Raw genomic sequence first — 24,636 nt, forward strand, 5'->3', positions numbered from 1 at the left:
CGGGTTCATTTATTGATTTTATTTATTATTTGATTTATATCCTGCCCTTCCTCCCAGTAGGAGCCCAGGGTGGCAAACGAAAGCACTAAAAACACTTCAAACATCATAAAGACAGACTTTAAGATATATTAAGACAAAACATCTTTAAAAACATTTATTAAAAAAAGGTTTAAAAATATCTTTTTTTAAAAAAAAGTGGTTTAAAAACATATTAAAAAGCAATTCCAATACAGACTGGGATAAGGTCTCTATTTAAAAGGCTTGTTGAAAGAGGAAGGTCTTCAGTAGCAGACTGGGATAAAGTCTCTATTTAAAAGGCTTGTTGAAAGAGAAAGGTCTTCAGCAGCAGACTTGGATAAGGTCTCTATTCAAAAGGCTTGTTGAAAGAGGAAGGTCTTCAGTAGCAGACTGGGATAAGGTCTCTATTTAAAAGGCTTGTTGAAAGAGGAAGGTCTTCAGTCGGCGCCAAAAAGATAACAAGAGATGGGCTCAAATCTCTGCTCAGCTGCACAGCTTACTGACTGACCTTGGGCCAGGCATACTCTTAACATAACCTCCTGAAAACAGTGCGGGGGGGGGGAACCAAGGCGGGGAAGAGTTATGTAAAGTTGACAATGAGGACATTGAACTTGTTAAAGATTATCAATACCTCAGCACAGTTATTAACCAAAATGGAGACCATAGTCAAGAAATCAGAAGAAGGCTCAAGTTTATTTGAGTTTATTTGCGGTCAAAGACCCGAAATCAGAAGAAGGCTAGGACTGGGGAGGGCAGCTATGAGAGAACTAGAAAAGGTCCTCAAATGCAAAGATGCATCACTGAACACTAAAGTCAGGATCATTCAGGTATTCCCGATCTCCATGTATGGATGTGACAGTTGGACAGTGAAAAAAGCGGATAAGAGAAAAATCAACTCATTTGAAATGTGGTGCTGGAGGAGAGCTTGAGGAGAGCACGAAAAAGACAAATGATCGACTTGGAAGGCACATAGCAACAACGTCGATATCAAGGACAGCCATTTGCCTGCCGCCTATCAGCCAGCACAGGTTTCTTATGTAGGGGAGAAGGTTAGAGAGAGCAAGTCACCTGGAATTGACTTTCGGGGGGGGGGCAGCACCAGGGAGGGAAGGAGGGCTCTCATTAATCAATCATGCTGAATCTTCTCACAACTTGGGAGACCTTACGAGCATCCTGTGGGCATGTGCTGCCCTCTTGTGGGCACATTTCACTACTGCCTGAACATCAGTCATGACTAGAGAGCTCTGGGAATGGACACCTCCATCAGAGCATAGAATCAGAATCGTAGAGTTGGAAGGGGCCTATAAGGCCATTGAGTTCAACCCCCTGCTCAATGCAGGAATCGAAATTAAAGCATCCCAAGCATGCTGACTCTTGAAGGCCTCCAGTGTCGGAGAGCCCAACCACCTCCCTAGGCAACTGGCTCCATTGTTGTACCACTCTCACAATTAGGAACTTTTTCCTGATGTTCAGCCGAAATCTGGCTTCCTGTCACTTGAGCCCATTATTCTGTGTCCTGCCCTCTGGGACGATTGAGAAGAGATCCTGGCCCTCCTCTATGTGACAACCTTTTCAGGATTTGAAGAATGGTATCCTATCTCCTCTCAGCCTTCTTTTCTCAAGGCTAAAACATGCCCAATTATTTCTGTCTCTCCTCATAAGGCTTTGCTTCCAGTCCCCTGATCATCTTCACTGCCCTCCTCTGAACCCGTTCCAGTTTATCTGCATCCTTCTTAAACTGTGGTATCCAGAACTGGACGCAGCACTCAAGATGAGATCTAAGCAGTGCCGAATAGAGGGGAACCAATACTTCAAGCGATTTGGAAACTATACTTCTGTTAATGCAGCCTAAAATAGCATTTGCCTTTTTTGCAGCCAAATCACACTGTTGGCTCATATTCAGCTTGTGGTCAACAACAATCCCAAGAACCTTTGCGCATGTAATGAGCAAGTGAGCACCGGCCTCCACAGACCCTTTTTACACTCAGATGTCCTGAGGACGAGCTCAATCTATAGGCTCAGAGACGGTCTCAGAATTGGTTCAGGCCCGTTCCCAACTCTGAGAAGCAACCCAGAGTTTGGGGGAAGCCAAGTTCTCAGGTCTGTCCAGGTCTGGAGAGGTCAGAATTTTCAGCAAGAAACGTTGGGTTGAATCCAATGTTAGCCAAACTCAGAGCAGACCCACCGAATTTGCCAGACACGACTAGCTTAGTCATACATTATATAGACAGTAAATATATTAATGAGAAGCTGGTACGGCTGTGGGGGCGAGCCTGGCTGGGAGTCCAGAGGCTGTGAGTTCAAATCCCCGCTTGTGTCTCCTGGGTGTAAAGGACCAGCTAAAAGATCACCCCCACAGTGAGTGGCTCAGGGGTTACGTGCCCTGCCACCTGTGCAGCCGTGGGCACGTGACATAGTCCCAAGGAGCCCAGTTGCCCCCCAGCTGGCAGTTGCGGACAAGGAAGGGGCTGGCTTGTGCAGCTGTGGCAAGCTGATCTGGCTAGGACTAGCCTCAGAGGGATGCCATGGGAAACCCCCTCTGAATACCGCTTACCATGAACACCCTATTCATGGGGTAGCCATAAGTCGGGATCGACTTGAAGGCAGTCCATGTCCATTCATTAAATATATTAATTTCAATGGGTCTACTCAGTGTAAAACTTAGTTGGATATGACTTGTTTTCTTTACAGATTGAAAGGAATCCAGAGAACCAGGAGAGCTGCAAAAGACTGAGGCATCACTCGCCTGCCTCACGTAATCAACTCGTGACTTACCTGCAGCATTCCACATTACAGGAAAACGGGGGGCAAAATGCAATGAAGGGGGGTGCAGTAGCATGGTGGCCAATTCAGAAGTGCAGGGTCCCTCCCTGATAGTCAGAGCCATGCACCCTCCCCCTTTTTTGCTGCTGGGTTGAAAACGAGATTTTTGTGAATGCCTTCTCCCACAACAACAGATGTCCCCAGGAGTCAATAAGCATGATAGGGAAGAATGTTAGCTACTGAGAAGAGTCTTCTCAGGGGCAGACTCGCCTCCTTTCACCCTGACTGGCTCCAATCAGCAGGAAAGGACAAGGAAGCACATGAGAAGACTCTTCTCAGTGGTTAACACACTCCCCTTTTATGCTGATTGGCTTGTAGGATGCTGGAGACATAGGGACCCTGCTCCCAAAAAAGGGGTCTAAAATTACCCGAGACCCACAGTGGGGTGGGGAAATAGCCTTTAGCTGTAGGCTTACCAAAACCAAAGCAAGTGCTTGGGGAAGGGCATAAAGAAGGTCCCAGGTTCAGTTCCCCATGCCATTCCAGGTATAGCTGGGAATCTCCTCTGGCCAGAAATTCTGGCAAGTTGCTGATAGGCAGCGTACACAGCACTGAGCTAGGTAGACCAGTGTTCGGACCTTGTATAAGGGGCCTACTCTAAGCGGAACTTAGTTGGAAACGACTCAGGCTGTGGTCTGAAGGCACCTGAGGCCAGCGCTCTGCTGAAGCTAAGCAGGGTCAGGTCTGGTCAGTGCCTGGATGGGAGACCGCCTGGGAACCGTACGTAAGCCGCCTTGGGTTTCAATCATGAAAAGAAAGGCAGGGTACAAATGTAATAAATCAATAAGCAACGCAAAGGTTCTAAACAGTGCAACCCTAACCCCGTGGCTTCTTTCTGACTAGAGCTCACCAGGGCCGACTCACCAGCCGGAGGGCAAACGACTGCAAGTGTCACCCGAGGTGAAACAAATGCCAATGTAGGAAGGCAGCTTAGCTTCCTGTGAGCTAATTCTTGAAGCTGCAGAGAGGCATGCTTGGGGCAAACCTGTAAACCTTTGGAGCACTGTGCTTGGTTCCCGAGGCTCTCGCCACGTGCCCCGTGGCCGGCGAAAGTGCAGCCAGCGGGGGCGAGAGAGAGGCACCCTTTCCGGTGACGGAGCCTGGACGACGGAAAAGCCACCTGGGAAAGGTACGGCTGGCCATCTTTGCCAGAGACCAGCGAGCTCGCCAGGGCTTACCTGTTAAGCGGAAAGCAAAACGGCTTCTTTTCAGGCCCGCAGGTGTTGCTCCCGTAGACAAGGCCGAGGTCTGGGTGCCTAGAAAGACAACAGCAAAAATAAGGTGAATATCAGGGAGGAACAGCCATTTCAATATCCTCCCTCGACCTGGAGCCCTCCAGATGCTTTGGCCTACAACTCCCATGAGGCCCAGCCAGCAACCAAAATGATCAAGGGGAAGAAGCGATTGCCCTCTGAGGAAAGGTTGCAGCATTTGGGGGCTTTTTAGTTTGCAGAAAAGGCAAGTAGGTGACATGCCTTTAATTACGCAAATTAAAGCTGAGCGGGCACTCGCACTGTAAACCACATCACAGCCAAGATCTAGCCAGGGATGGGCCGCAGCTCAGGGACAGAACTTGCAGGCAGGGGACTTTCTAGCCTCACCTGGAGATGGCGTTCGGGATAGAGATGTGAAAGCCCGGGGGGGAAAACCACTTCCCCCCCCCAAAAAAATTGAAAAAATTGAAGAAACAAATGGATTATGGAATGCTTCATTTTAGCACGATGAATGAAATGTTTCATTGACTCTTAGCCCCCCCTTTTTCCCCTCAGTTCTTTTTATGGGAATGGATGCTTTCTGTCTGCTTGACCAGCAGAGATATTAATAATTTTCTTTGTTATTAATGTGGATGGCTTCTTCTGTGTGTTTTTTAAATTGTTCCTTGCCTCGTAAACTGACAAAACGAAAGAGGTTCCAGTTCAGGTGTTCCTTACGGTTCAGGATCTTGTACCTCCATTTGTTACCAAAAAAAAAAAAAAGTAAACATTTAAAAAAGTAAATTCAATTTGCAATCACTGTTTGAATAAAATGTACTTTTAATATACCAAATGTGATAATGTTATGCCAAACCAACTTGTACACAATTACATGTGATGTTCCTGAAGTAACAAAGTGATTTTCAATCTGTAAAAAGTGCTAATATTGCATTTTTTCAATTTTTCCAAAAAAATCTGTTTTTTTTCTGGAAAAAACACACAGATAAGAACATAAGAACATAAGAACATAAGAAGAGCCTGCTGGATCAGGCCAGTGGCCCATCTAGTCCAGCATCCTGTTCTCACAGTGGCCAACCAGGTGCCTGGGGGAAGCCCGCAAGCAGGACGCGAGTGCAAGAACACTCTCCCCTCCTGAGGCTTCCGGCAACTGGTTTTCAGAAGCATGCTGCCTCTGACTAGGGTGGCAGAGCACAGCCAGCATGGCTAGTAGCCATTGATAGCCCTGTCCTCCATGAATTTGTCTAATCTTCTTTTAAAGCCATCCAAGCTGGTGGCCATTACTGCATCTTGTGGGAGCAAATTCCATAGTTTAACTATGCGCTGAGTAAAGAAGTACTTCCTTTTGTCTGTCCTGAATCTTCCAACATTCAGCTTCTTTGAATGGCCACGAGTTCTAGTATTATGAGAGAGGGAGAAGAACTTTTCTCTATCCACTTTCTCAATGCCATGCATAATTTTATACACTTCTATCATGTCTCCTCTGACCCGCCTTTTCTCTAAACTAAAAAGCCCCAAATGCTGCAACCTTTCCTCGTAAGGGAGTCGCTCCATCCCCTTGATCATTCTGGTTGCCCTCTTCTGAACCTTTTCCAACTCTATAATATCCTTTTTGAGATGAGGCAACCAGAACTGTACACAGTATTCCAAATGCGGCCGCACCATAGATTTATACAACGGCATTATGATATCGGCTGTTTTATTTTCAATACCTTTCCTAATTATTGCTAGCATGGAATTTGCCTTTTTCACAGCTGCCGCACACTGGGTCGACATTTTCATCGTGCTGTCCACTACAACCCCGAGGTCTCTCTCCTGGTCGGTCACCGCCAGTTCAGACCCCATGAGCGTATATGCGAAATTCAGATTTTTTGCTCCAATATGCATAATTTTACACTTGTTTATATTGAATTGCATTTGCCATTTTTCCGCCCATTCACTCAGTTTGGAGAGGTCTTTTTGGAGCTCTTCGCAATCCCTTTTTGTTTTAACAACCCTGAACAATTTAGTGTCATCAGCAAACTTGGCCACTTCACTGCTCACTCCTAATTCTAGGTCATTAATAAACAAGTTGAAAAGTACAGGTCCCAGTACCGATCCTTGAGGGACTCCACTTTCTACAGCCCTCCATTGGGAGAACTGTCCATTTATTCCTACTCTCTGCTTTCTGCTTCTTAACCAATTCCTTATCCACAAGAGGACTTTTTTCCATGGCTTCAAAATTTCTGGAAATTTTACATGTCTAGTCGGGGACTGAACTTAAAGCCTTCTGCAAGCAAAGCAAGTGCTCTGCCACCGAGCCATGGCCCTTCCCCTCAAAGTCATGCAAGATTCCGGTCCTCATGAGTCCGAATAAATAGGAACAGGAACACAAGAAAAGGCCAATATAAAGTCAGACCCTTGGCCTGTCCAGCTCAGTATCGTATACACTGCCTGGCAGCAGCTCTCCAAGATGTCACGTGGAGGCCTTTCCCAGCCCTACCTGGAGGTGCCACTGGGGACTGAATTGGGGCCTTCTCCATGCAAGGCAGGGACTCTGCCACTGAGCTATGGCTCTTCCCCAATATTTTCAGCGCCAGGAAGAGACTTATCTTTTCCCCAGGCACTGGATAGACTAAGATGATGATGTTTGTGTTCGTGGGCTGCCAAAACTTCCTCTGTGTGTGTGTGTTTAATTTTTATGGGTTTGTTGTTGCTATGTACCTTCAAGTCGACTACGACTTATGGTGACCCTATGAATCAGCGACCTCCAAGAGCATATGTCGTGAACCACCCTGTTCAGATCTTGTAAGTTCAGGTCTGTGGCTTCCTTTATGGAGTCAAACCATCTCTTGTTTGGCCTTCCTCTTTTTCTACTCCCTTCTGTTTTTCCCAGCATTATTGCCTTTTCTAGTGAATCGTGTCTTGTCATGATGTGTCCAAAGTGTGATAACCTCAGTTTCATCATTTCAGCTTCTAGTGATAGTTCTGGCTTAACACCCAATTATTGGTCTTTTCCGCAGTCCATGGTATGCACAAAGTTCTCCTCCAACACCACATTTCAAATGAGTTGATTTCTCTCTTATTTTTGTTTTGAACAATGTTGTAAGTCGCTTGGAGACCTTTGGGTACAACATGGGACTAATAAATCCAGTAAAATCAGGCACATTTTAAAGGGGCAAACCTCCCAGAAAAAAGGCTCAATAACTTTGCATGGAGAGATGCGAGCCTCTCCCCGGATCTTCCCAGTGTGGGTCCCACTTGCATCAGGATGAGGTGGGGCAGAGAATGCAAGCAGCACCTTATCACTGGTGGGGGGGGGCAGAAATGGAGGAGATGGAATCTTTCAGTTGCCCATTTTGCTCCCTCCATGGCCTCTTTCCTGTCCTGTCCACTCTCCATCCTGGCCAGCTGAGGTGAGCCATGCATGAGGCTCCTGGGAGCTGTGCTTTGAGGGGACCAAAGAGGATTGTCCTGCTAAAAGGGCATTTGGGGGGCTGCCTCACAGCAAAGAGAGCTTCAGTGAGAGAGATCAATGAGAGGAGGAGGAGGGAGGGAGGAGAGATGGGAGGGCCTGCGAGAGACAGCACTGCCTGAGCTGATTCTCAATGACGGGCCTGGTCCGTGATCGTGCTTCCCACTAGCACCGGCGCTCTCTGCAGCCACGTGCAGTTCCGCAGCACCGCCGGCAAGCGGCTCTCTCGCTGCAAGCCACAGGCAGCCCTCCAAAGCGCCCGAGAGGAGCAGCTGGCAATCCACGGCTCTTGACACACACGGCAGTGTTTTATGAGCAGGTGAGCACAGGCACCCAAGCGAGCCAGGCTTCTTTGCAAAGGAGGAAGAAAGGACCTCTGCATGGAGAGCACCAAGATACTGGTTTAGGCACAGGGCAGAGCAGGATTTTGCTCCTTCAAACTCTCCCCCCACCCTGAGCTGTTGTGATCTACAGCAATGGGCAGCAGGCCACTGTTTTACTCCATGCACATCAAACCCCTGTTCCAAGTCAGGTGCAAGCGAAACTATGTAAAACCGTGTAAGTGAATCCATATAAATTAAAAGGCACATAAATATATATATATGTAGTATGTGTGTGAAAGGGTTTTGCCAACATGGTTTTACATGTAGTACCTCTTAGCCTAGACTCTGCCTTAAAAATATTGTGATCCTCTTCGGAAGGAAACTAAGCGGCTGCAGATTTCAAGTAGTGCCATGGGCCAAAACAAAGACAGCCTCCTCAAGGAAAGCTCACAGCTCAGTCTACAAACATGAGCCAGGCTGGGGGAAGGCTCGAGTAACCGTTTTGGGCTTTATACAGATGCCTAGGACTGATGGGAGGTGCAGTCCAAAATGTCCGGGGGGGCACTGGGCTAGCAAAGGCTGTCTTACAATCCGCAAACTGGTCTGTACCCAAATAGTTCAGGACTGAGGACCCCAGCTGTATTTCCCCCTCCCCTTCAAATGCACTCCTTTCTTCCTGTCCTCACTCCTTGATGGAAGAAAGCAACAGCAGACAAAAGGTGTCAGGTTGCAGAATGGGACTGCTCAGAGGAGACCTGTTGTCTTACAATGAAATACACACTTCCCTTGGTTTGCCCTGAATCTTCCACCCTTACGTTCTAGTTAGTATTATGAGACAGAAAGAAAACACCTGGGATTGTATCCAATGCGAGTCCTACACACAGTAGACCCCTTGAAGTTAATGCACATGGCTATCTTGATGGATGGATGGACTGCCTTCAAGGCGATCCTGACTTATGGCGACCCTTCGAAGAGGGTTTTCATGGTCAGCGATATTCAGAGGGGGTTTCTCTGAGGCTGAGAGGCAGTGACCGGCCCAAGGTCACCCAGGGAGCTTCATGGCTGTGTGGGGATTCGAACCCGGGTCTCCCAGGTCGCAGTCCACTACACCACACTGGCTCTTGGCTATCTTAGGTCCATTCATTTAAATGGGTCTGCTCTGAGTAGGAGTTATTTGGGACAGAACCGTTGATTTGTTTGCTTCTTATTCCTCTGCACGCTGCCCTGGGAACTTTGATTTATGTCAAAGGCGTGGGCTATAAATTATGTAAAAGAATGAATAAATTATTGGCAACAACAACCACAGCCCCTCTGGAGGTCTGGACCCAAACAATGAGCCCACAGCAACAACCTATTCCTAAAACAGAACTTTGGGAGATGAGCTGTAACGGAATCAGTGCAACTTTTCATTTCTTAATGCTGTGCCTGTACGTTTCTCATTAATAACTACACCTCAGGCCCTCTGCAGAGGAAGCAACTCCAGCGGATCCTACCTTCACGGGTCATCAGTACGCACTATGCAGTCTATGCCTTAAGGTGCGCAGGGAGGGGCACAGGCAGCCGCAAGCAAGCCCCTGCCGCCCCTGGGTGCCCCCCACCCACCTCAGGCAGGGAGACGGAAAGAGACAGCCTGGGCTGTTCACAGGGGAAGGGCCGCAGCTCGAGTGATAGAACACCTGCTTTGCATGCAGAAGGTGCCAGGTTCATCCCCTACCCCCACCTCCCATGGCATCTCCAGGTAGGACTGGAGAGGTGCCATCCATGCAGATAACATTGGGCCAGGTGCACCAAGAGAACTGACTCAGTGTAAGGACGCTTCCTCGGACTTCCTGTTTAAACCCGCCCTTTCTTCTGGGTCATGAGAACTAGAATCTTGCATTATTTCTGAGGAAAGGAAAACAGTTCAGGGATAAGAGCATCTGCTTTGCATGCAAAAGATCAGGGGAGGGGTTCAACCCCCACTGGCATCACCAGGCAGGGCTGGGAGGGACCCTTAGGGGCCTGAACCCCTGGAGAGCTGCTGCCAGCCAGTGAGCGAGATGGACTGTTGGTCTGACTCAGTCTAAGGACACTTCTTCTGTCCCTACGAGCAAGAGGTCGCTTTAGCTGGAAATGAAACCTCCCCCTCGTCCGGGGGCTGGAAGGGCGTCTGGCCGAGCAAGGCAGGTAGGCCAAGCAAGTGAAAAAGAAGGGGCCCCAAGTGGCAAAGAAGTTTGGGGGGGCGACAAGGGAGAGGGCCTTTTCAACTGTGGCTCCCTGCCTGCAGAATAAGCTCCCCAGTGAGGTCTGCCTGGTGCCTTCCTTGACATCTTTTCGGTGCCAGCTAAAGACTTCCTTTCCCCCCCAGGCATTTGAAAGACTGAGATGATGTTGCCTGTTATTAGTATGCTGGCAAAACGGGGGCGTTGTTGGTTTATGGTTTTGTTTCTACAGCATGATATATTCATTTTTGTTTTTAGCATGGCTGTAAGTCGCCAGAAGACCTTCAGGTAACAAGCAACTACTGTTACTACTTCTACTACAAGGCAAGGCAGGACATCCCAAAGAAGAGGCAGAAAGAGAACAGAGGCAGAAAACAGGGAAAGGCCAAAAGGAGGAGGCGTGGAAGTGGATGGGAAGAGAGGAGCAGAGAGTTTTAGGGTCGTGAAAGATGCTGGCCTTCGTGGGCCCTAGGCACTGTGCCTGCTGTGCCTACTGGATAAGTTGGCCCTGGTGGGCAGAGGGCCAACATCAGTGGAAGACAGGACCAGCCCAGAAGGGTCCAAACCAGGAGCTGGAGGAAACCACAGTGGGAAGGGAGGAAGGAAGGGGTGTGGAAGAGGCTCCCTGGTTGGCCAGAGACAGGCTCCAGACTGGGCGATGAGGGTTGCCACTCTCCTCCACCCCGCCGGGAAAGGGCCATTATGAAAACCTCATGACTGACCAGCAAGGAGGTGCAGCTTCTCCATTTTGGGGAAGCAGCAGACAAGGGGAAGGAGGTGGCAACCCACTCTATACCGGGCCTGAGGACGACTGCCACCTTTTTCTCCTGCGTCTGCTCCTGTGCACTGAACAGCTGCCCGGCACAAAGCAGTACAGCAAGAGAAGCCTTCCTCCCACCCCACCCCAACCTCTTCAACAGAACGAAAGAGAGCAGTCGAGCGATGGGAACAGCAAAATGCTTTCCTGCCAGGCAGGTTTCTCTTAGAAGCGACAGAAGGGAAGGGGGGCAGGCAACAACAAGGTGGTCTTCCTGCTTGCCGGTCCACGACCCATACCCTTTCCTTCTTTGGACCAGGGCCACCGTTGGCTCCCAAAGGAGCCTTCAAAAAAAAAAAAGACACTAGAGACAGGAAAGGTAGGTGGCTTTTCCCAGTTCGGAAAGATTTGCCTGTGAAGGAAAACGGGAAAGAAAAGTGAAGGGTTTGGCAGGGGAAGGGACGCCAGTAGCGTTTGCTTCTCCCTCGGAACAAAACACTGTAGATCTCCTGCAAGCCTCGCCAAGGCCCAGGCCAGGAAAGCCCCAAGCGAGGGTGGAACTTGTTAGGACCCACCCTACCTTTTCTGTGTGTGATTTTATGTTTTGGATGGTGTGTTTTAAAGTGCTGTAATCTACCCTGGGAGCTGAGAGTTGAAGGGCGAGTAACAAATTAAAAAACAGCCAAGAAGCGAAGGGGGCCAAGCCAGCCCCTTCCTGAGCCAGTCTGAGAAACCTCCCTTTGCCAGAGGCTGGCACAGTGGGCAAGAACAGCAGGCTGGTCTAGGCCATGTCCCACCAGCACCCCCTGAGCCAGCTGTGGCAGCCACTCTGCCCTGCTGAGAGGCACGCAAGCCTCGCGGGCGCTGAACGGCAAAGAAGAACACATGGGTGGGTGGGTGGCTATCCTTTGCCAACTGGGTGACCCCTCCAGACTCCCGGCTCCCATCAGCCCCCAGCCAGCACAGTCTGGCTGGCAGGGACTGTCGGCCAACAACTCCTGGAGGGCGCATTTTGTCGCAGCTTTTTTACCCGCACGTCAGCTCCCTGGGGCTGGCCTAACTGAAGCCCCGTAAGTTTGGGTCCCAAGGCCAGTGCTTGCAGCCCCGGAAGCCCCAGCTCAAAGGGGGACCAGAGAAAATATTTCAGCAGGCCTCTGCTCCTTTCTGGGAAAGGGAACCAAGCTCAGCCAAGAGGAAGCGCCGCCCTTTTTATTTAGAAGCTGCTCTGAGGAGCTTTCTACACGCCTGGCTTTTAAATCGCCAGCAGAGCCTCCCCAAATCCTCCCACACACACACACACACAGCTTGGCCAAGAGCCTCCAATTGATGCAGCTTAACAGTACTTTTATTTATGGCTCTGCCTCTAGTCCTGTCCTCATGGCAACTGTTCAGGAAAAACACACACACACATACGCAGATGCTGCAAGATCACACACACAAAAAGCCTCCCGCGTCCCTCTCTGGGTGCCTGCCACCTCTGAGATGGTGGTAGAGGAGGGATCCCGAAATACAATGGGGGGGGGGAAATGTGATCAAAAAGATCAAAAAGACTGCAGCTACAGAGAGGACAGGATGTTTTCTCTCTCTCTCTTCCCCCCTCCATTATTCCATTGCAGGGAGAAAAGTTTCTTGGGAAGCAATATCAAAAGGAGCAGAGTACCAAGCAGAATGGAAGCTATTACAGGACATGGGGGTGGGGGAGAGAAAGAAAGGTTTCTTGTTTTAGCGATACGCAGAAATAAGGCCACTCTAGATGGCTGGACCCCAACACACAGGCAATTACGCCGTCCCATCCAGAACCCATCAAGGCAGGCAGCCCTTCTTTAAATATTATTATGTCTTTATTTGCAAATTTAACAAAGGTGTGTGTGTTGCGGGGGGAGAAGAAATGAAAGAAAATAATAATATATAATCACGAAAAGCCGCCATCAGCTCACATTAAGGATAGAAGAACGATCGCTACATCCCTCTTGAGTCAAACATACACATTAATATAAGCCGTCCAGCTCTATGGCTGCCCTCTACTGTCTTTTGGTAACGCAGCTGACCAGCACCAGCATTTTATCCATTCCCTCAAAACAAGGGCCTAGTTCTCAGTGAGGAAAATCAACCTGTGTCTGAACAATGCCATTTCAGGTAGCAGGATGGGGGTGCGATTCTGTTTTTAAATTGACAGAACCCAAGAAAAGCCTGGATTAGGCCAAATGGGGCCCGTCTAGTGGCCAACCGGATGCCCGGATGGGAAGCCCAAAAGCAGGACCTGAGCGCAACAGCAAATCTCCTCTCTTGCGATTCCTAGCAACTGGCATTCAGAAGCATGCTGTGGAGCAGAACAGAGCCATCATGGTCGTGCATAATTTCAGGCATGTCACCTCTTACTTGCCTTTTCTCCAAACTAAGAAGCCCCAGAATGTGGCAACCTTTCCTCAGAGGGGAGTTGCTCCATCCCATTGATCGCTTGGTTGACCTTTCCTGAACCTGAAATGACGGCGATGATTTATGAGTAGCTTGGTACATAAAATGCCTAAAAGTGTCTTGCAATTGTAAAACAAACACAGCATTATCTTCCAAAGGTACAAATCCTACTCCACCATACAAAAATATCAGCACCAAAAACAGGCAGGGATATAACATGGTATGATCCCAATTAAGAAAACAAATGCCTAGGTGAAGAGGAACACCTTTGCCTGGTACATAAAAGTTGATAAATGATGAGGGGGGTTGGAAACTAGAAAAATAAATCCTGCACACAGAAAGCTAGTCTGTCAGGGAGGAGGCTAAGGCTAGACAGCACTTCCCCTCCTCCTCCTTCCTGGCATGCTGGCTTTCTGGGTGCAGGGAACCTTCACCACCAATGCCCTTTCCCATCCCTTCAGGGTGAATGAACCATCAATAAGTTGATTGAAATTACAGTTTCTCATACTACAACTCACACAATTATTAAATGTATACAGCCAGCCACCAATAAATATTTCCTGGGGCATCTCCCAATCAAAGCAACCCTAAAAATACAATACATAAATAAAGTAAAAGGCAGGAAAAACAAACAAACCTTCATTGCGACAGAGACATTGTAAAAAAACCTGGATTCCTAAGGGAATTGGAAAGGTCTTTGCTTCACTTAAGAGTAAGGCCCTCCAGTAGGCCTACACGGAAGGAGGAAGCCATCTTCCCAGCCATTTATGGCTTGGTAGTTTAAAGCCAGCACTTTAAACCAGGCCCAGAAACGGGCTTGGAGCCCCTCTGGCCAAGAAAGCTAGCAGCGTAATAGGCTCAAGACGCCAGTCCCCACTAACAATATTGCTTCCTTATTTTGAACCCACTGCAGTTCTCAGGCCATTTTTACAAACGGCAGTCCCAAGCACAACAGACTACAAGAGCCTCTGCAGGAACTGATTGGAGCATAGCTGGAGTAACTGAACGAGCCCTTATTTGGCTCGGGGCCACCAAGGTTAGCTGCCTACCTTATGAAAAATGGACAAGGACCGCCTTCAAGTCGATCCTGACTTATGGCTACCCTCTGAATAGGTTGTTCATGGTAAGCAGCATTCAGAAGGGGTTTCCCATTGCCCCCTCTGAGGCTAGTCCTCCCCAGCTGGCGAGGGCCTGCTCAGCTTGCCACAGCTGCACAAGCCAGCCCCTTCCTTGTCCGCAATTGCCAGCTGGGGGCAACTGGGCTCCTTGGGACTCTGCAGCTTGCCCACGGCTGCACAGGTGGCAGGGCACGTAACCCCTGAGCCACTCACCGTTGGGGTGATCTTTAGCTGGCCCTTGACACCCAGAAGACACGATGAACTTGCAGATTCTGGACTCCCAGCCAGGCTCTCCTACCCACTGTGTTGAAAGAGGCCTGAAACGGAGAGTGATGCGGCCCCTCCTTTCATGCTGAGTGTGTCCAGCTATTTAAGGATAAAGCCTCTCTAACCCAGCTCCCCCCCCGCCAGCTGAGCCCATCAAACATCCGTCCCCCCAAAACCTTCCCGAATCCAAATCATTTTCAGAGCATTTTGGGAGCTGGCCCATCAGGAAGGCCATCAGTCAGTGGGGTAGAGCACCTGTTTTGCATACAGAAGGTCTCAAGTTCAATCTCTGATGGCATCCCCAGGCAGGGCTGGGAAAGACCCCTGCCTGGAGCCGTGCAGAGCCACTGCACTCAGTGGACACAAGATGGACCACTGGTCTGACTCAGCATAAGGCTTCCCATATTCCTATGCCAGGGCTAGCCAACGCACCACCCCTGCCAAGCAGGGCTGTGGAGTCAGTACGTCAAACCTTCGACTCCGACTCCTCTGTTTTTCTACTGTCCGACTCCGACTCCTTCATAAACGGCAAATGTATATTAATGTATTAACATTAATAAATTAATATTAAAATATTAATTTTAATTTGAAGCCGGAGTCGGTACATTTCTCCGACTCCACCCAAAATTGCTTCCGACTCCACGACTCTGACTCCACAGCCCTGCTGCCAAGCAGGGCCAACAGTGAAGGATGACGGGAACTGGAGTCCAGCAAACATCTGGAGGGCGCTGTGCTGGCTACCCCTGTGACCTATGCCTTCCAGACATAGCGGTGGCGTCTGGCGTGAAGGATACTGAAGCCTCAGCAGAGGGGGGGTGGAGGATGCTAAGAGGGCCAACCACGACTACTGCCACTCCCTTGGAGATCCAGCCCTGTCTTTTTGCAAGCTTCTGCTATTCATGTCCCCACGACCACCGCGTCAGGGATACAGAAGATGGCAAAACAACAGGCAAAAGAGCGGTGCAGCCACGACAACCATGAAAAATGGCTTAAATGCACAATCCCGCAGAGGAAATAGGCCAGCCAGAGCGCCGGACCTTGTCTTAAGCTTTCGGAAGAGGAGGAAGCAGCAACACAGAGGATGCTACCATGCCCCGTAATAAGATAAAACCAGGCAGATTATGGCCTGAGAAAGCTAGTGTTTAGAAAAGAAGATTAGCAAAGGATCTCGGCAAACCGAATTCTGCAAAAACAAGCAGCATTTATCCCCACAAAGAGAGTGTGTACGACTCCAGCCAGACACAGATCACAAGCCCTCTGCCTTTCAATTAAAACATTGTGCTTTTGCACTCACAGGAGAAGCTTTTGTTTATAAGCACCACACAGCGCAAACAAACCAACAAAGCTTAGAGAAGTGCCCAGACCCACAACAGGCCCCCTCTCTGCATAAAAGGAGAAAAGGTTCTCGTTTTTAAAATTCATCTATTCAATCATTCATCCAACCCAACCAGCAAGCATCCCAAGGGAGCCAGCCGAGCTCTGGAGATGTGAAACGACCACGTGGCCAGAGCCTCCAGATGGTGCCGTAACATGATGCAGGGCCGGACCATTTGGGGAGAAGGGAGGAGACTTCATTCAGCAGAGACCCTCATTCAATGGGTGGATAATACGCAAGCTAGGTGGTGATGATTACAAGGTTGATATCCTACCTTTCCTCCAAGGAGCTCAAGGGTGGAAAACATGGTTCTCCCTCGCTTCCCATTCAGCCCTCACAACAACCCTGTGAGGTAGGTTAAGCTGAGAGAGAGACAGCAAGTGGCCCAAGATCAAGTCGATCCCGACTTAGGAAGACCTATGAATAGTATTCAGAGGGGGTTTACCATTGCCTCCCTCTGAGGCTGAGAGGCAGTGACTGGCCCAAGGTCACCCAGTGAGCTTCGTGGCTGTGCGGGGATTCGAACCCTGGTCTCCCAGGTCGTAGTCCAACGCTCTAACCACTATGCCACACTGGCTCTCTCCACCACCAATGTCAATGAACAGTGGACTGCCTTCAAGTCGATCCCAAATTATGGCTACCCTGTGAATAGGGTTTTCATGGTAAGCGGTATTCAGAGCGGGGTTGACCATTGCCTCCCTCTGAGGCAAGTCCTCCCCAGCCGGCTACGGCCAGCTCAGCTTAATTAGGCACTAGAGCCATTCAGTAGCACCCAGGCTTCTTGGGGCAATTTCTGCCCTGTGAAAAGAATTGGGCCCAGCATTTTTCAGCAGTGGTCCCTGTGTCCACAGCCATACGCCTTACCTGGATTCCAAAAGGAGCTTGGATCTACATAACATTACCTGCTGCTGCCATGCTAATTGCCCAGGCAAGCCTCTGCCTGTCCCTCTACGAATGACGTGTGCCCTACAGGGCTTTCTAAAATAATTATTTCTCTAAGCCAACTTCCCCAACAAGTGCACCCCACAACTGAGTGCCGCCTTGGCGGGACTCCAGTTCACCTGCTCAGGAATTTTGGAAATGCAGCAGCTGCAGAAACAATAACAGCCTTCAAACACAGCCCCCACTCCATCTGAACTTCCAGAGGGAGGGGAAAATACCACCAACACCACAAGAACCATTCCATGAGAGACTCAAGCTCGGCGTGCGTACAACTCACACGTCTGCAATGACAGCTTCTAGATGGAGGACACTGAGCTTCTGCACAGGCACAACCTTATGGAAGGAACCACACTCAGAGAATCGGCTTGCTATTAACATGCTGAGGGGAGATATTCGTGTCCTCTGCAAGGACATGAAAGGTTGCCACACAGAGGAGGGCCAGGATCTCAATCGTCCCAGAGTGCAGGACACAGAACAATGGGCTCAAGTTGCAGGAAGCCAGATTTCGACTGAACATCAGGAAAAACCTCCTAACTGTAAGAGCGGTACAACAATGGAACCAATGACCTCGTGATGTGGTGAGCTCTAGAGCACTGGTTTAATCCAGGAGGTAGCCGGACAGCCATCTGTCACTGATACTTTAACTTGGATTCCTGCATTGAGTGCAGGGGAGGGGGGGATGTTGTTAGACTTAGTGGCCTTACAGGTCCCTTCCAACTCTACTATTCTATGATTCTACGGAGGGTATAGCCACAAGCAACGTGCGAGAATCTTTACATGTGTATCAATGCACACGCTGAACCGTAAAATGTGTGAGAGAGACGGGTGTGTGTTTCTACACAAGGCGTGCACCCCTGAAGTGGAAGGCCTCCTCCAGGTAGCAGGTGGGGTCAATCCACACATCTTCCAGCATAACCTTCAACCGGCCCCCAACAGACCACCAACAGCTCCTGTCTGAGACTCAAGCATAGCTAGGTCCCAATTTCCATTTCCCTATAATATCTGTGTTGCAGGGCACTCAAAAAAAAAAAGGGGGGGGAATTTTCATATCACCCAGGAGAACCCTGCAAATCTTGAAGGGCTGCCAACTTTTTGAAGCAATATACTTTTGTTTTATAAGCCCGTTCCATCTCACGCATACTCCCGCAGACATCCGGAAAGGGTATATCCAATGACACCTTCTTCAAAGAAACATCCTTTAAATCAGTTGATAAATTCCAAACTTTTAAAAAACACCACAAAATAAGTACTTAACATTAAATACCAATTTAAAAAACATAATCATTCCAAACAAAGGAGCCTCTGTTGGGTATCTGCACAGCAGAAGGAACCTGGAGATTTGCAGAAATACAAAACATCTTTTAAAATTAAGTAAGGAGACAACCCCAGACCCACCTCCCAAAAAGCTCACAACCCAATGAGGATCGAGCTTGCTCAGAAGCTACAGGATGCTGAGCGTCACTTGGAAAAGGAAAATGGAGGGACTGAATGGAACTCCCCAGAGGAGGGCAAAGACTTGGAGCTCGGTTGTTAGAGCACCAGCTTGGGAGCCAGAAGGTCCCAGATTCAATCCTCACTGGAAGTCTGAGTCTGAAACCCTGGAAAATTGCTGCCTGTCAGCACAGACAAGACTGAGCTGGACCCCATGGCCTGACTCGGTATAAGGCAGCTCCCTATGTTTTTATCGCATGGGTGGCTACTGGACTGGGGTAAAGGGGGCCCATCTAGTCCAGCACCCTGTTGTCACAGGGGCCAACCAGACGTCCCAATGGGAAGCCCCAAAGCAGGACCTGAATGCAGGAGCACTCCCCCTGCCTTCAGTTTCCAGCAATTGGTATTCAGAAGCATAGTGCCTCCGACCGACTCATAAATCACGCGTGGCAACATTTTGTTGTAGGTCAAACTTGTACTATTAAATACTAGGGGTTGTATCCGAATTCACTGGGCGTAAAATGGAAATGGACCGCTTTCAGGTCAATCCCGACTTATGGCAACCTATGAATAGGGTTTTCATGGTAAGTGGTATTCAGAGGGGGTTTACCATTGCTTTCCTCTGAGGCTGAGAGGCAGTGGCTGGACAAAGGTCACCCAGTGAGCTTCGTGGCTGTGTGGGGATTTGAACCCTGGTCTCCCAGGTCGTAGTCCAACACCTTAACCACAACACCACACTAGCTCCCTCACTCAGCATAGATCTACTGAAATGAATGTGCATGGTTTATTTTGTAATGGTAATTCATAGACCTACTACACAAGTTTATTTATTTATTCATTGAATTTATTAGTCGCCCAATTTATTGGGCGACGTACAACATAAGCATATAATACCTAGACATTGAAAATCTAAAAACAATGAAGATAAAATCTAGCCCACCCCAAAAGCCTGCCTGAAGAGCCAGGTCTTCAAGGCCCGGCGGGAGCTCATCATGGAAGGGGCATGGCAGAGATCATTTGGGACAGAGTTCCACAGGGTGGGGGCCACCATTGAAAAAGCCCTCTCTCTAGTCCTCTCTAGTCCAGTTTGGCTGTTTTGACTGATGGGATGGAGAGAAGGTCTTTTGAGGCTGATCTTGTTGGGCAGCATAGCTGATGATGCTGGAGGCACTCCTTTAGATAGACTGTTTGGGCAAACAAGTCCTTCTTTGCTTGCTGAAAGCTCCAGGCAAATCTCCCCGGGGAGGGAATGAAAGCATCAGGGGGGCACCCCAGAGAGGTGCTACAATGCTCATCTCCCATGTCTGCTACATTGACGAGCAGCATCACACTCGTTTGCAAGGGAATAAGCTTCCTTCCCAAGTAAAAACCTGACTTCTAAGTCATACAGAGAGGCTTTTGTAACTTCCTATGGAAGTTTAATTTTCAAATGCACAATAACAGAGCTTAGCAAAATATGGAAGGGAAAATGACCGCATCCCATTTGGAAAGAAAGAGCTAAACCTCAAGAATGGGAACCCACAGAAATGGACACAATGCCTCCAAGACTACATCCTCTATAAAGGACTACAAGATGTTTGGCCATCTGAAAGCAAGCAAGCAAGGGCCCTGGGCTACCACATCCCACTGCAGAAAGGCCAGAGCAAGTTGGGCAACAACAAAGAATTTATTTCCATTGTCGTAAGTGTCCTCATCAGATCATTTGCTTCAAGAGCAAAGGAGCAAGGAAGAATTCTGGTACATTCAATTAAAAACAAACAAGCAAGGAAACAGCAAAGACTTTTGTGGCAGCTTCCAAAGAGTACACGCCAACCCATGCCTTGTCACTTCTGGTCAAAGGATAAAAAGTGTGTGTGTGGGGGGGGAAACCACAAGTCCCAGATCTTTCCCCCAACCCCCCCTTGCCATAACCTCACCTTTTTTTTTGCACCATTTCTTGATTGCCACCCCTGTCCGTAGCAGCTTCTTTGACATAATGTGGCTTGTATCCAAAGTAGTGCTAAGTTACTTGTTCAAGTAGTGCAAGAATTTATGCTTGTGCAATGGAACTTCTGCCCTCCCCTCCCCTCCACTGCATGCCAAATCTGTTCTGAGTGTTCCCCCAGCCCTCCAGAGCAGATTTGGGGAGGGTGCAGGGCATGCATGGGAGCAGAGAGAGGAAAGGAAGTTGGCTGTTCTGCAAGCGTAAATCCTTGCACCAACAGCGTGAGCGCACTTGGTGGTGGTATTCAATGCTAGTCTTGCTCAAAGTAGACCCACTGAAATTAACAGACATGACTAACTCAGGTTCATTAATTTCAGTGCGTCTGCTCTGAGTAGGACTTAGTTGAATACAACCCACACATTTTAAAACAAGGGTGAGTCTAATTGATGCCCAGTGGTCCAGCCAGTCAGGGATCACATGGCCAGATTGGTTAGCCAATTAGATTTTGATGTTATTTAATTATGCTTTATTGAATGCATCTACCCTGTCCTGGGACCTTGCAGTGAAGGGTGCCTAACAGATTCAAACAAATACAAGTAAATATCACAGCTTGTTTCTTGTCCCAAGCCAGTTTGATGGAGGACACCAAGCATAACTTTTCCAGTTATATTCTGTCTTGCCCTATGCCTGGACCCTCCCCCCAAAAATATGCTAAATGGGAAGGCAAGGCTTCCCATATCTGGATTGCACATCAATACTCAAGAGTTTGCCTCCTTCATTTCAAGCAGAGAACGCCAAGAGACTGTTCATAAAAGACAATAAATTAGACATTTTCCTAACCAGTTTCCTGGCCCAGAACTTCATAAAAATATGTCACGTCGGCCAAGGAGAAGTTTCATGCAGAAATCACATCTGCAAGATCCTGCTGAGGTTTTTCAATGTCAGTTAGTTGGCCTCACCTCCAAAAAACACGTTAGCCACCCTTGAGTTCCTGAAGCGATTAAACAGGTTTTTTTTGGGGGGGGGGGGAGTGGACTTTCTTCCAGCCTTCCAAGAACATATTTAAAGGGTGAAGTCATCGTTCTAGTCTGCTGTATTGATAATGAAAACAAGGCAGGCTGATCCGGTGGGAGAGAGGGAAATGGATGCAGGATGCAAGGCCTGAAAGATCTGTTGCCACAAGCCCACTTACCAGAAAGTGAATTTGGACCATTAGAAGATATATAACTTTAAAAAATAAATAAATGAAAAAATCCTATCAAATGCCAAGAAATATGCTATTTCTTGTGTCCCAAGAACAAGATTCAAGTTTCAAAACAATTCCATTTCTTAGCTGGCTTCAAGGACACCTTCCCTTCCTTTTGTTATTTCAAGGAGGCAATATTTCAAAAATATTTTGAAGGCAAAGTGCTAAACACCTCCTCAAAAGAGAAACAACACGTTACACAGGAAAGTACTATATTTAGATCAACTTCCTATTCTGTCTATGAAACAAGTAACACTTGGAAATCACAGAACTGCCGTGGGGGATAGAGAGATCATTTCATTGTCCAACAAAATTAGAGAGCATGAGAAAAACAGAGCAAAAACAGGCATTTATAATTTAAGCTAAAAATCCATTCTTCTGGTGCTTTTCATACTAACCCAGAAATTATGATACAGCCATGAGAGTGGCTGTATCCTATAGCCAGTGTGGATTTTTCGCATTCCGCAATAAATTGAAAATACCCCCATGCCATTCTGCTGCTTCCCATAAGCTCATTTCAAAACAAAACCTTACAGTCCTGAACTCAGAAACACTTGCTTAACAACCCTTTAAGTTTTCATGGGGATAAACAAAACAGCCAGAGAAAATTGAGAGTTCAACGTGTAAAACAAGAGGGAAAAAATCCAGACTCTTTTCTGTCAGTGGTCTCATAATTTGTTGAAATTAATTAAAAATCTGCCATGTTCACAGAGTACTTGTAATCCTATTACTGAAGTTTTACCCCAGACTCTGACCTTCATCTTCTGCAGTTTAAAAGTTAAAAAATGCATGGCTGATTTGTAATTAATTTAAGAAATTTAACATTGAAGTCTATTATAATGTTGGGCATGCTCAGTAAGAACCAACTGTCAGTGTTCTAAAAGCCAGACTCACCCTATATATATAGGGTTGCAGATTTCCAGCTAGTTGCTCACTGCCAAGACTGTGGGCATGTCAAACACTAAAGCCAACATTCCTCAACCTGGTGCTCTCCAGCTGTTGTTGGACTACAACTCCCATCAGCCCCAGCGAGCATTCTTGTGGTCTGACAATATCTGGAAGGAAGGCTGCATTAGGCTATTGTTTCAACCCTAAACACAAAATCCTTTTTTCACACACAACTTGTACATTTGTTCATCGAGATAAGCTACTCACTTCAGCAGTTTTTGGGCTGCTCCTTTGTTGACAGAACTGTGAATACACAAACCACACAGATATTGGAACGCCTCCTATTTTTCCTCTAACAACCATCTAATGCAAATAATGCAGCCTTACAAAGACTCCACTGTAAGTATTTTCAAAGCACAATTGTTGCTCACACAACTAAAGCAGTCACCCAACAAGCCTTTTTTCCATCGCCTGAACGCAGTCCCGACACTTTGCCCGTGCAACAGTATCACACCTGTGGCTATGCACATAAGGGCACACATACACACAAATCCTACATATCCAATGATCACTGCCCACCTGCCCTTCAAGGCAAAGCAGCTAACCTCACATCTTGTGGCACTAAATTCCAAATGTTAATCCTGTGGCTGTCATAAGGAGGAGGCCCACACCTGTAAAGTCCCAACTATCACATGCAAGCCCCACCCTGCACCCCTCATGTGACCTTTTAAGCCCTTTGGGGACAGGCCCCTTGGTCAACATGAAAACCCCTCCCCCCTTTTTATTCATTTATATAAAAAAAATTCCTGTACCGCAATTTCATAAAAAATATCAAAGCAGTTTACAATCATTAAAATACAAAAAAAAAAACCCCACAAAAATTACTGCAGTTAGAATACAATAAAAAACACAGAAAAGTTAAAACAGACCCCCTCAACCTGAATATTATGGCTAAGTCCCGTCCCTCCACCATCATGAGTATAGGAGGCTCTATAAGCAGCATGTAAGCTCCTCCCCTTTCTATTCCCCTTGATCATCATGGAAGCCCCTCCCCTTTAATCAGCATAGAAGCCCCTCCTTCTTTCAAAAAGGCTAGTCCTTTTAAAGCAATGTGTAGGCTCCTCCCCTTTTAATTACCCCTTGAACATACAGGCCCCTCCCACATCAAAAGGCCCCACCCCTTAAAGCTACATGTAAGCTCCTCCCCTTTCTCAACATGCAAACCCCTCCCTCTTGATCAGCATAGAAGCCCCTCCTCCTTAAAAGTCCCCTCCTTTTAAAGTAATGTGTAGGCTTTTCCCCAATTTAATCACCCCCTCTGAACACGCAGGCCCCTCCCCCTTTCTATCTACCCCGCCCCCTTGATCAGCATAGAAGGTCCCTTCCCCTTTTTGAGAGGCCCTCCTCTTTCTCTTAAGCTCCCCCCCTTTCTATCAGCCCCCCTCCCGTTCCTGGGTGGATGGGAGGAGCTTGCTACGGTCCCGCCCCTCTATTCCCCATAGGTGTGCCACGTGACCTCTCCCCCCTCCCGCGCAAAAGGCCGCGTCAGACACCCCACTGTTCAAGGAGGGGGATTCTTTGTCCCTCGACCCCTCTTACCCTCCTGCCTCTCTCTCTGCCTTCCTTCTTCTTCGGCGGCCGCCGCCTCCGCGCTTTCCCCGCTGGAGCCGCCTGCCTGCCTGCCTGCCTGCCCGCCTGACGCCTGCCTGCCTGCCTGCGGCGCAACGCAACCTGCTACCAAGCCCCGGACCGAGCAGGGCAGCCCCCCTCCGCTCCCCACCCGCCGTCAGAGAGTGACCGACAGCCCGGCCCGGCCAATCCGCGCGACGGCCCCACAGGGTCGAGGCGGGACCAGCACTCGGCTGTGCGGTTAGGTTGTCCTGGCTAGGGAGGGGGGAGAGAGCGAGAGGACGGAGGCGGCCAATCAGGACCCGTGAGCTGGGGGGGGGGGCGAAGGGGCGGGGCCACTCCGTATGCAGATTGCGGAGGAGGACTTGACTATGCATGAGCTTGATTTGCATTATTCATGAGGCGCTCTGCGGTGCGGCGGGGAGGGAGGCGGAGAGATTGTCAGCCTAAAAATGAGGAATAAAAATGAGGAGACTCCTCATTATCCTCCTTATCTCCAAAATACATTTTAGATCGATATCTGAATCATCATATATGAGTTTATTCATATATGTATTTATAGATACATTTATGTACAAATATATTTAAATAAGTAAATATCAATGGGCCCAGAA

General features: G+C 48.3%; 1 protein-coding gene across 1 annotated transcript in view; it reads right to left on the bottom strand.

Moving 5' to 3' along the window:
• The window catches only part of GNG7 (G protein subunit gamma 7), a 106,541-nt gene extending 82,400 nt beyond the window's left edge, over window positions 1-24,141 (bottom strand). Inside the window, exons 1-2 of the mRNA XM_061601134.1 lie at window positions 23,993-24,141; window positions 4,020-4,097 (exon numbers count right to left, since the gene is read on the bottom strand). The gene's annotated coding sequence lies outside the window, so the exon portion shown is untranslated. The remainder of the gene's footprint in view (window positions 1-4,019; window positions 4,098-23,992) is intronic.
• Between the last annotated feature and the right edge of the window lie 495 nt (window positions 24,142-24,636).

This window comes from Rhineura floridana, chromosome 18 (genome assembly GCF_030035675.1).
Source record: "Rhineura floridana isolate rRhiFlo1 chromosome 18, rRhiFlo1.hap2, whole genome shotgun sequence".
Lineage (NCBI taxonomy): Eukaryota > Metazoa > Chordata > Lepidosauria > Squamata > Rhineuridae > Rhineura > Rhineura floridana.